Raw genomic sequence first — 13,453 nt, forward strand, 5'->3', positions numbered from 1 at the left:
CTAATGACTAAAGATATTGGGCACTTTTTCATGTGCTTGTTGGCCATTTGCATATCTTCTTTGGAAAAACATCTATTCAAACCCTTTGCCTACTTTTGAATTGGGTCATTTATCTTATTGCTATTGGTTATGAGAGTTCTTTATACATTCTAAATATTATAATTTTATCGGATATATGATTTACAAATATTTTACCTAATTTTGCATGTTGTTTTCACTTTCTTGACAGTGTCCTTTGATTCACAAATATTTTTAATTTTAATTAAATCTATTTTTTCTATTTTTTATTTTGCTTATACTTTATTTATGGGTACAAAGTAACTGTATATATTTGTGAGGTACATGAGATATTCTGATACAAGCATTCAATATGCAGTCATCACATTGTGGTAAATGGGGTATCAATTACTGCAAAAATTTATCCTTTCTTTGTGTTACAAGCATTCTAATTATACTCTTTTAGTTATTTTTAAATGTACAATAAATTGTTGATTATAGTCACCCTGTTGTGCTATCAAATACTAGATTTTATTCATTCTATCTAAGTATGTTTTTGTACCCATTAACCATCCCCACTTGCCTCCCTACTACCCTTCGCAGCCTTTGGCAGCCATCATTCTACGCTCTTTCTCCATGAGTTTAATTGTTTTAACTTTTAGCTTTCCAAAATGGATGAGGACATGCTAAGTTTGTCTTTCTGTGTCTGACTTATTTCTGTTAACATAATGTTCTTTTGTTCTGTGCATGCTGTTACAAACGACAGGATCTCATTTTGTTCTGTAGCTTAATCGTACTTCATTGTATTTATGTACTGTATTTTCTTTATTCATTTGTCTGTTTATGAATACTTAGGCTGATTCCAAATCTTGGCTATTGCCAATAGTGCTTCAATAAACATGGGAATATAGATGTCTTTGATACACTGATTTTCTTTATTTGGGGTATATACCTGACAGTGGTATTGCCGAACCCTATGATGGTTCTAATTTTAGTTTTTTGAAAAACCTTCATACTATTCTCCATAGTGGTTGTACCCCCAGCGCTAGACAAACTAATCTACTTTCTGTCTCTGTTGATTTGCTTATTCTACATATTTTACATAAATAAAACCATTCAGTAAGTACTCCTATGTGACTGGCTTCTTTCACTAAACGGAATTGTTTAAAGTTGACTCTTGTTGTAACAAGTATCAGTACTTCATTTCTTTTACTTTTCTTTTTTTTTTTTCGCCTAACAGTATTGCATTGTATTGATATAACACATTTTATTTATCCATTTATCAGTTAATGGACATTTAGGCTATTTACACTAGTTATGATACATAATGTTGCTATGATATTTGTGTACAAATTTTTGCATTGATATATATTTTCAGGTCTCCTGTATACATACTTAGCAGAATTGCTAGGTGAGTGATCATTTTAGAACAACCAGATTGACCCAAAAATGAAACAAAACAAAACATAAAATAGAAAAAGAAAACACTCGCTAATCTCAAAAATAGCTAAACATGTCATGAAAATGTTATTATCATACTCTCTTAGTGGTATTGTAAATTGACACAGCCATTTTAGAAAGCAATTTGATAATATCTGGTAAAATTTAAAATTAAATACTTCATGACCCAAAAATTTTACTTTGGATTATATATACAACTGTAATCTTGCACATGTTCATACAACATCTACAAAAGATGTTTATTTTTCAGCATTTTCTGCAATGGTAAACAACTGGAAACAGCATAAATGTCCATCAATTGAAGGAGGTATATATGAATATGATCTAATCATATGACTGAATATGCATAAGGCCTAAATTATGCATTTCATTAAATGTACCTTGCTTTTATCTGCCTGCTGTGTATTCAACTGTTTGCTCACTGGAGAATCTATCTGAGTAATGACACAATCTCCACTGCACCTCCTGAGGCAGGAACTGCAGTGGCTTCAATGCCCAGGCCTCATCCAGATGGATCTATGGAGGCTCTGGAGCCACCAGTTTCAGATTCAGATAAATTGTAATGCAATAAGGTATGGGACCTGGCATCCCCAGTAGCTGCTGGGTAGTCCAGGTGACAAAATTTGGAAGCATTTGTATAGGAAACAAAGGGATTAATACCTCCAAGGACAAACATAAGTCAATGAAAAATAAGATGTTGAAAAAAGCCTGCAAACAATTTTTTTTCTACCCTCTTCTTCTCTCTTTTGTTGTCTTTCTTTCTTTTTTTTTTTCTTCCTCTTGCCTCGGGATATCACTTCCTAATAAAGCCTTAGCACCAAACCTTTCCTCAGGTTCTTATTTCTAGGGTAAGATAAAATTTAGCAACTAGGGAGGATAGACAGACTAGAGCTATATCAACATGGGCGTATCTCAAATGCAAAACATTGAGTAAAGTCAGAAAAAGCAAAACACCATGTTTCTTACTATTTATGTATATTTAAAACATGTAATAGCACAATGTTAAATATTTGTTATATAAATATTTGTTATATTTGTTTGTATAGAAAATGAACTAGAAAGCTATACACCATAGTTTCCCCTTGGCAGATAAATAAGTGCAATAGGAATGGGGGTAGTTCTTTAAAGGAAGTTTTAATTTTTATGTGCCTTTTTATATGTTTTTAAAAAGTTACAGAAAAATACTACAAAGTGATAGTAGTTATTAACTCTGAGTGATAGAATATTACTGATTGTTCATTTCTAAGTGCTCTTTTGCATTAAAACAAATTTTCAAAAGTACTAAGTGCATTTCATTTAAAGGGGAAATATGTTTTCACTGTGGAAGTCACTTTCACTTACCTCCTAAGATAAAATGAAAGGTAAATTAGGTAATGTTGTTTTTACACGTTAAAGACATTTTGGATTATTTAATTAGGACTCCCTCAAGGAGTCTATACAGAGGCAAAGAGATATCATGGTGTAGACTGAGAATCAAAAGACGAGGGTTGAAGAAACTGGGATATTGGATTCAACATCTTTCTAAGTTTCAGATTCCTTTCCTTAAAGTAAGAGCATCGAACTAGGTGATACATGTAAATTTTTCTAGCTATAAAAATTTATAGTTTTGCTCATGCAACAGCAATGACCAGTGAAAGGAAGAATATAATTATATATGAATTGTATGCTACTATCTTCATGAAGATGAAGCTCTGGAGAGAAGGAAATAGGGAAGGTTGGCACTGTCATGCAATAAAGATATGTCAGTCAAGGTTATATATGGTATGGAACATATTTTCATGTGCTTATTTTCCATCGGTATATTTTATTTAGTGAGATTTCTCTTAAAGTCTTTGTACTGTTTTTTAAATTTAAGAATTTTTGCATTTATTGAGAAATAATAAATTAGAAGAAAATCAAATTTTGTAGAAAATGATGAGTGTGGAAAATAGCAGAATCAAATAATTTAAAAGTGTGAGACTAACATTGATAACTTTAACAATATAAGTGAACTCATTACCAAAGCACAAAATATATTCCAACAGGTCTAATTTATTTCTGCTACAAAATTATGACCATGTATTTATATAAATCTCTTTGAGTTTATAAACCAAGGGAAAAAATCATATAACCTCTAACTTTAAAAGAGATTTGAAGGCATGCAATGTGGCTTGGATGATAAATTGAAATCTTCTGTCATTATTTATTCATTATTCTTCATGTTCTGTGGGGAAATGAAGTTCAGTTTGTCAATTATTTTCTTAATAAATTGTGTATTTGGTGTTTTACTGAAAGCAATCATTGCAAAACCCAAGGTCATCTAGGTTTTCTCCTCTGTTGCCTTCTAAAAGATTTATAGCTTTTCATTTTACATTTAGGTTTGGGAACTATTTTAATTTTTGTGAGGGTTGTAAAGTCTGTGTCTACATTTATTGTTTTTCGTGTGAATGTCCAGTAGTAACATGACTATTTGGTAAAAACATCATTGCTCTATTTTATTGCTTTTTCTCTTTTGTGAAAGATCAGTTGATTATATGGGTTGATTTCTGGGCTCTCTAGTTTGCTCCGTTGATCTATTTGTTTATTATTTCACCAATACCACACTGCCTTGATTATTGTAGCTTGAAGTCAGGCAGTGTCAGTTCTCAAAATTTGTTCTTCTTCAATATTGCATTTTCTATTCTATGTATTTTGCCTCTCCATATAAACTTTAGATTGAGTTTGTCAAGATCCACAAATAATTGCTAGGATTTTGTTTTGGATTGCATTGAATTTGCAGATCAAACTGGATAGAACTGACATCTTGACCATATTGAGTCTTCCCACCTGTAAGCATAGAATATCTCTCCATTTAGTTTCTCTTTGTTATTTTCCATCAGAGTTCTGTAGTTTTCCTGATGCAGATTTCGAACCTATTTTGTTAGATTTATGTCTAAGTATTTCAATTTTATGCTAGTGTAAATGGTGTTTTACTTTCAAATTTCACGTATTCATTGCTGATTTATAGAAAAGAGTTTAACTTTTACACAGTAACCTTATAATCTGCAACCTTGCTATAATCACTTATTAGTTCCAAGAGGGTTTTTTTTTTTTTTTTTTGTAGATTCTTTCAGATTTTCTATATAGACAATCACGTAATCTGTGAATGAAGACAGCTTTATTTTTTCTTCCAATCTAGGCACTTTCTATATCTTTTCTTGTCTTGTTGCATTATCTGTGGCTTCTGGGATAATACTGAAAAGCCATGGTGAAAGAAGATATCCTTCCTTCTTCCTCATCTTAATGGGAGAGCTTTGAACTTCTCACCATAGAGTATGATGTTAGCTATAGAATTTTTGTTGACATGCTTTAACAAATTGAGAAAGGTCTACTCCACACCTATTTTACTGAGAGTTTTTATCATGAATAAATGTTGGATTTTGTAAAATGCTTTTACTGCATCTACTAATATGACCATGTGATTTTTCTTCTTTAGCCTACAATATTTGATCTTTGAATGTTGAACCAGCCTTGCATACCTAGCCTAAATCCCACTTGTCTATGGTGTATAATTCCTTTTATACATTGTTAGATTTGATTTGCTAACATTTTGTTATAGATTTTTGCATCTATGTTTATGAGAGAAATTGGTTTATGGTTTTCTTTTCTGATAATGCTTTTGTTTGGTTTTGGTTTTATGGTAATGGTCTCATAGAATGAGATAGAAAGTATTTTCTCTGCTTCTATATGCTGAAAGATATTATAGAGAATTAATATAACTTCCTCTTTAAATATCTGGTAGAATTCACCTTGGTAGAATATACCATCTGGGCTTGGTGATTTCTTCTTTGGGAGATTATTAATTGTTGACTCAACTTATCTGACAGACATAGGCCTATTTAGATTATCTGTTTTTACTTGTGTGAGTTTTGATTGATTTTGTCTTTCAAAGAAGTAGTCAATCTTATCTAAGTCATCAAATGTGTGGACATAGAGTTGTTCATAGTATTTCTTTACTATCCTTTTAATGTCCATGAAATCAGTAGTGATAGCTTTTCTTTCATTTCAAATATTAGTAATTTGTGCCCTCTCTTTTGGTTTTCTTTCTCAGCTTAGCTGGATGCTTGTCAACTTTATTGATCTTTTCAAAGAATTAGCTTTTGTTTTTATTGATTTTTAAAGTTGACTTTCTGCTGTCAATTTTATTGATTTCTGCTGTAATTGTTATTACTTCTTTTCTTCTACTTACTTATAATTTAATTTGCTCCTCTCTGTTTAGCTTCCCAAGGTGCATACTTGGTGATTTATTTTAGATTTTTTTTCTTATCTCAATGCTATAAATTTTTTGTAAGGCTGTTTTCACTGTGTCCCATAGATATTGATAACATACGTTTTCATTTTTGTTTAACTCGAAGTATTTTTAAATTTTTCTTGAATTTTTGGACTCACGTTATTTAAAACTGTATTGTTTAATATGTAGGCTTTTGGGCAATTTTCCAACTATTTGTTGACTTTTAGTTTAATTTCATTTTGATGTTGTTAAGCTCAACTCTACCCTTACAGACTTTTTTGCCTGATAGATATGTTCATCTCTTATAAAGGGTCATTGAGGTATCTAACTCTAATAGTGTAGTCATCTATTTTTATTTGAAGTTTTATCAGTTTTTGCCTCATGTATTTTGATGCCATTTTGTTAGGAACATATACATTAAGGATTATTATATCTCCTTGGAGAATTAAATTATCATTATGTAATACCCTTTTTTATTTCTGATAATTATTTTTTATCTGAAGTCTGCTCTGCCTGAAATTAATACAGTTGCTTTAGCATTCTTTTAATTAGTATTAGTGTGGTGTACCTTTTCGCATCCTTTTAGTTTTAATCTATACGTGTTTTCATGCTTAAAGTGAGTTTTTTATACACAAAATATAGTTGGATTTTGTCTCTTAATCCACACTGACAATCTCTGTCTTTTAATTGGCATATTTAGAACATTGATGTTTAAAATGGTTCCTAACATAAATTAATATCTATGATATTAGTTACTGTTTTTTTCATTTTTTCAAACTGTAAGTTCTGGGATACATGTGCAAAATGTGAAAGTTTGTTATGTAGGTATACATGTGCCATGGTGGTTTGCTGCACCCATCAACCTCTAATCAACATTAGGTATTTCTCCTGATGGTATACTTCCTCTTTCCCCCACCCCCTAACAGGTGTTTGTGTGTGATATTTTCCTCCCTGTGTCCATGTGTTCTCGTTGTTCAACTACCACTTATGAGTGAGAACATGTGGTGTTTGGTTTTCTGTTCCTGTGTTAGTTTGCTCAGGATGATGGCTTCCAGCTTCATCCACATTCCTGCAAAGGACATGAACTCATTCTTTTTATGGCTGCATAGTATGCCATGGTGTATATGTGCCATATTTTCTTCATCCAATCTATCATTGATGGGCATGTAGGTTGGTTCCAAGTCTTTGCTATTGTAAATAGTGTTGCAATAAATGTGTGTGCATGTGTATTTATAGTAGAATGATTTATAATCCTTTGGGTATATACTCAGCAATGAGATTGTTGGGTCAAGTGATATTTCTGTTTCTAGATACTTGAGGAATCACACACAATCTTTTACAATGATTGAACTAATTTACACTCCCACCAACAGTGTAAAAGTGTTCCTATTTCTCTGCATCCTTACCAGCATCTGTTGTTTCCAGATTTTATGATGATTGTCATTCTAACTGGTGTGACATGGTATCTCATTGTGGTTTTAATTTGCATTTCTCTAATGACCAGTGATGATAAGCTTTTTTTCATATGTTTGTTGGTTGCATAAACGTCTTCTTTTGAGAAGTGACTGTTCAAACCCTTCACCCACTTTTTGATGTTTTTATTCTTGTAAATTTGTTAAAGTTCCTTGTAGATTCTAGATATTAGCCCTTTGTCCGATGGATAGATTGCAAAGTTTCTCCCATTCTGTGTATTGCCTGCTCACTCTGATGATAATTTCCATTGCTGTTCAGAAGCTCTTTAGTTTAATTGGATCCCATTTGTCAATTCTGGCTTTTGTTCCAATTGCTTTTGGTGTTTTAGTCATGAAGTCTTTGCCCATGCCTATGTTCTGAATGGTATTGCCTAGGTTTTCTTCTATGGTTTTTATTGTTTTAGGATTCACATTTAAGTCTTTAATGCATCTTGAGTTAATTTTTTTTGAGTTAATTTTTATATAAAGTATAAGAAAGGGGTTTTAGCTCTCTGCATATGGCTAGCCAGTTTTCCCAACATCATTTATTAAATAGAAAATCCTTTCCCCAATTGCTTGTTTTTGTCAGGTTTGTCAAAGATCCAATGGTTGTAGATGTGTGGTGTTATTTCTGAGGCCTTTGTTCTAGTTCATTGATCTATATATCTGTTTTGGTATCAGTACCATGCTTTTTTGGTTACTGTAGCCTTGTAGTTAGTTTGAAGTCCGGTAGCATGATGCCTCCGGCTTTGTTCTTTTTGTGTAGGATTGTCTTGGCTATGCGGGCTCTTTTTTGGTTCAATATGAAATTTAAAGTAGTTTTTTCTTATTCTGCAAAGAAAGTCAGTGGTAGCTTATTGGGAATAGAATTGAATCTATATATTATTTGGGGCAGTATGGCCGTTTTTATAATGTTGATTTTTCTGATCCATGATCATGGACTATTTTCCCATTTGTTTGTATCCTCTCTTATTTCCTTGAGCTGTGGTTTGTAGTTCTCCTTGAAGTGGTCCTTCACATCCCATGTAAGTTTTATTCCTAAGTATTTTATTCTTTTTGTAGCAATTGTGAATGGAGTTCACTCATGATCTGGCTCTCTGTCTATTATTGGTGTGTAGGAATGCTTGTGTTTTTTGCACATTGATTTTGTTTCCTGAGACTTTGCTGAAGTTGCTTATCAGCATAAGGAATTACTGGGCTGAGCTTATGGGGTTTTCTAAATACACAATCACATCATCTGCAAACAGAGACAATTTGACTTTCTCTCTTACTATTTGAATACCTTTTATTTCTTTCTCTTGCCTGATTGCACTGGCCAGAAGTTGTAATACTATGTTAAATAAAAGTGGTGAGAGAGAGCATGCTTGTCTGCCAGTTTTCAAAGGAAATGCTTCCAGCTTTTACCCATTCAGTGTGATATTATCTGTGGGTTTGTTATAAATAGCTACTATTATTTTGAGATATATTTAATCAATACCTAACATATTCAGTGTTTTTAGCATGAAGGGGTGTTGAATTTTATCAAAGCCCTTTTCTGCATCTATTGAGATATCATGTGGTTTTTGTCATTGGTTCTGTTTATGTGATGGATTATGCTTATTGATTTGAGTATGTTGAATCAGCCTTGCATCCCAAGGATGAAGTCAACTTGATCATGGTGGAGAAGCTTTTTGATGTGCTGCTGGATTTGGTTTGCCAGTATCTTATTGAGGATTTCTGCATCGATGTTCATTAGGGATATTGGCCCAAATTTTTGTTTTTTGTTAATTGTGTCTCTGCCAGGTTTTGGTATCAGGATGATGCTGGCCTCATAAAATAAGTTAAAGAGGAGTCCCTCTTTTTTTATTATTTGGAATAATTTTATAAGGAATGGTACCAGTTCCTCCTTGTACCTCTGGTAGAATTTGGCTGTGAATCCATCTTTTCTTAGGCTTTTATTGGTTGGTAGGATATTAATTATAGCCTCAATTTCAAAACTTGTTATTGGTCTGTTCAGGGATTCAAATTCTTCCTGGTTTCGTCTTGGGAGGGTTTATGTGTCCAGGAATTTACCAATTTATTCTAGATTTTCTAGTTTATTTACATAGAAGTGTTTATAGTATTCTCGGATGGTAGTTTGTATTTCTGTAGGATCAGTGGTGATATCCCCTTTATCATTTTTTATTGTATCTTTTTGATTATTGTCTCTTGTTTACTAATCTGACTAGTGGTCTATTTTGTTAATCTTTTCAAAAAAGAGCTCCTGGATTCACTGATTTTTTTGAAGGGTTTTTCATGTCTCTAACTCCTTCAGTTCTGCTCTGATCTTAGTTATTTCTTGCCTTCTGCTAGCTTTTGAATTTGTTTGCTCTTGCTTCTCTAGTTATTATAATTGTGATGTTAGCGTATTGAGTTTAGATCTTTCCCTCTTTCTCATGTGGGCATTTATTACTATAAATTTCCCTCTCAACAGTGGTTTAGCTTTGTCCCAGAGATTCTGGCATGTTGTATTATTGTTCTCATTGGTTTCAAAGAACTTATTTATTTCTGGATCTTAACTTGCTGGTCTCCATTGTAGGTGGGACTTGCTGAGCAAGACCACTTGGCTCTCTGGCTTCTTCTCCCTTTCCAGGGGCATGAATGGCTGTGTCTTGCTGGGATTCCAGGAACCACTGGGGTACAAAAAAGAAGTCCTGCAGCTAGCTCAGTGTCTACCCAAATGGCTGCCCAGTTTTGTGCCTGAAACCCAGAACCCTGGTGGTGTAGGTACCCCAGGGAATCTTTGGTCTGCTGGTTGCAAAAACTGAGAAAAATGTAGTATTTGGGCTGGATGGCACTTTTCCTCACAGTAGAGATCCTCATGGCTTTCCTTGGCTAGGGGATGGAGTTCTCCGATTCTTTGCACTTCCCTGGTGAGGTGATGCCTCACCCTGCTTTTGCTCACCCTCCATGGGCTGCACCCACTATCTAATCAGTCTCAATGAGATGAACTGGGTACTTCAGTTGGAAATATAGAAATCACCTGACTTCTGCATTGGTCTCATTGGGAGCTGCAGATCAAAGCTGTTCCTATTGGACCATCTTGCCGACTTCTTCCCTTGTTATTGTTTTCTATTTGTTGCCCTTGTTCTTAGTTCCTATTTTTGTCTTTCACTCTTTCTTTTTGGCTTTTGATTTTAATTGCCATTGTGTATGATTCTAATTACTGTCCTTTATTAACATATCATTTAACTTCTTATATTGCTTTATTAGTGATTGCCCTAGAATTTGCAATATATACTTAAAATTAGTCCAAAGTCCATTTTCAAATAACACTACACCATGCCACAGGTAGTGTGAGTAACTTATAATAATAAAACAAATCAAACTTTTTCCTTCCATCCCTTGTATCATTGCTGCAATTCATTTTACTTACACACAAGTGCATATCTATGTATATATAATCTATTGTTGCTATTATTAAATTAATAAAAAATCTTAATTTTGCATAACTTATTTATTCTCCAATGATCTTCATCTTTCTACATAGATTGAGTTTCTGACCTTTATCATTTTTCTCCTCTCTGAAGAATTTCTTTTAACATTACTTGCAAGAAAGGTCTACTGGCAACAAATTTTCTCAATTTTTGTTTGAGAAAGTCTTTATTTCTCTTTCACTTTTGAAGGACACTTTCACAGGGTATAAAATTCTAGGTTGATGGATTTTTGCCCTCATCACTAAATATTTCACTTCACTATCTTCGTTGTTGCATGATTTCTTCGGAGAAGTCAGATGTAATTCTTACCTTTGCTGCGCCTTAGGCAAGGTGTTTTTGTACTCCGGACATTTTCAGAATTTTTTCTTTATTGTTAATTTTCTGCAGTTTGAAAATAATATTCATAAGTGTAGTTTTTGTTATCTTTCTTGGTGTTCTCTGAGCTTTCTGGATCTATGGTTTGATGGCTGACATTAATTTTGGAGAATTATCAGTCATTATTGTTTCAAATATTTCTTTTGATCCTTTATCTCTTCTCCTTTTAAAATTGTCATTATGCATATATACATTTTGTTGTTGTCTCAGTGTTCTTAGATATTCTGTTGTTTTTTAAGTGATTTTCCTCGTTTTCCAATTTTATCATTCTATATAGAGAATTCTTCAAGCTGAGAGATTCTTTCCTCATGTGTTCAGTCTACCAATAAGTCCACCAAAGGCATTCTTCATTTCTGTTGCAGTTTTTTTTTTTTTTTTGATCTATAGCATTTCTTTTGGGTTCTTACTTAGAATTTCCATCTCTCTCCTTACATTGCCCATCTGTCATTGTATGCTTTCTACTTCGTCAGTTATAGTCCTTAGCATCTTAATCATACTGGTTTTAAATTATTAGTTTGATAATTCTAAGATTCCTGCCACATCTGAGTCTGATCTGATGTCTCTGCAAATTACATTTTTTGCCTTTTTGTACATCTTGTCATTTTTTTTCCCTCAATACCCAGATATAATGTATTGGGTAAAAGCAAGTGCTGCAAATAGGCCTTTAGTAATGTAGTAATAAAATGTAGGGGGAGGAGAAAATGTTCTCTAGTCCTATAAGAAGGTCTTAGTCTTTTAGTGATGATGTATTCTGGACAGTGAACTTCACATTTCCCTCTCAGTCTCTATCCTCCTGCAGTATGACAAATGGCTAGAGCAAGCTGGATTTGAGTATTTCCCTTCCTCTAAGTCAGTTAGGTTCTGCCTAAATCCCAGCAGACAAGGTTCTGGTTAAAGAGTTTCTCCTGAAGGCAGACCTTGTGAAGAACAGAATGCTGTGGCATATTTCAAAATGGCTGCTTTCTTATTCTCCTGCTGGAAGCATGAAAGGACTTTCCCCCCCCTAATATTTACTATGAGAACCTGGTAGAGCTCTGGGAGGTAAACCTCACAAAAGTATAGGAAACTTCCCAATGACTGGGTCCCCTTGAAGTTTTTATTTTTCAGACTTGTCTACACTAAGCCTTCAGGTTTCCCTACATCAATACTAGTTTCTGTGGAAGTTTGTGCTTGTGGGTTACTATTGCAGCAAGCTACAATTTTCTGCATTTGTCTATTTTTCTCCCAAATTCGAAGGGTAATTATTTGTCCTGTAATCTCATCTATCTGATAGATTAAGAAGAGTTGTTGATTTTTTAGTTTGTTTAGTGTTTTACTTGTTAGAACAGAGTGGTGACTTCCAGTTTCTTATATGGTAAACCAGAAACTGTAATTCCTGGTGATTTTTGAGAATTTCTTTTTAACAAATAGTAATTGGTTGCCTACTATATACTTGGAGATAGAGCAGGAATAACAGTACATTTATTGTGCTGAAATTGGGAAGTGTTTATTAACAGATGATTGCTTTGCTTTTCTTATGCTGCTTGAATTCTTCCCAATGAGGATACATTTATGTACTGCTTTTGTAATAAATATTTTTAAAAATTTAAATATTGAACTTAATGAAAGAAAAAACTGGCAAAACATGTAAGTCAGGCTGTTTTAAGGGGAGAAACATTTTGAGAAATTCTATGTCTTCTTTGAGGAAAGCCTCTGAAGTATGAACTTCATTGGAATACAGCCTACTTTGGGATGCTAAAGAAAGCTATGGACTCTGCGCTGAAGTAAATTAAAAAGGTGGACAAGTGTCCTAGGACATATATACAAAGTGTTTCAGTATCTAAGAGTATTAGGAATCATCTAGGCTTCAGAGAGTAAGGAGAATGAAGTGCATGGTAAAAAGAAGGAAGCATGGAGCCATGAGTAAGTAATCTTATCTGATCTGAAGGCATACACAAGAGGAATTTGTAAAAATAAAAATGGTTGAATAAGGATTTTATCAGTTAGGGTTCTTAGTTGCAAGCAACCAAACCCAATCTTGCTATTAAAAGTAATAAACACATTTTTTAAGGGATTCTAGGTGGCTTCAGTATCATTGAGAAGGCTAAAGAATGTGGATTAAGGCTAAGATTCCAGGAATAATGCCCAAGGAGATCTACAAACCACTCCTCAAAGGAATAAGAGAGGACAAACAAATGCAAAAACATTCCAACCCCATGGATAGGAAGAATCAATATCCTGAAAATGGCCATACTGCCCAAAGTAATTCATAGATTCAATGTTATCCCTATTAAACCACCATTGACATTCTTCACAATGTTAGAAAAAATGTATTTTAAATTTCATATGGAATAAAAAAAGACCCCATATGGCCAAGACAATCCTAAGCAAAAGAACAAAGATGGATGCATCATGCTACCTGACTCCAAACTGTTTTACAAGGTTACAGTAACCAAAACAGCATGGTAATGGTACCAAAGCAGACA

This window comes from Saimiri boliviensis, chromosome X (assembly GCF_048565385.1).
Source record: "Saimiri boliviensis isolate mSaiBol1 chromosome X, mSaiBol1.pri, whole genome shotgun sequence".
NCBI classification, from domain to species: domain Eukaryota; kingdom Metazoa; phylum Chordata; class Mammalia; order Primates; family Cebidae; genus Saimiri; species Saimiri boliviensis.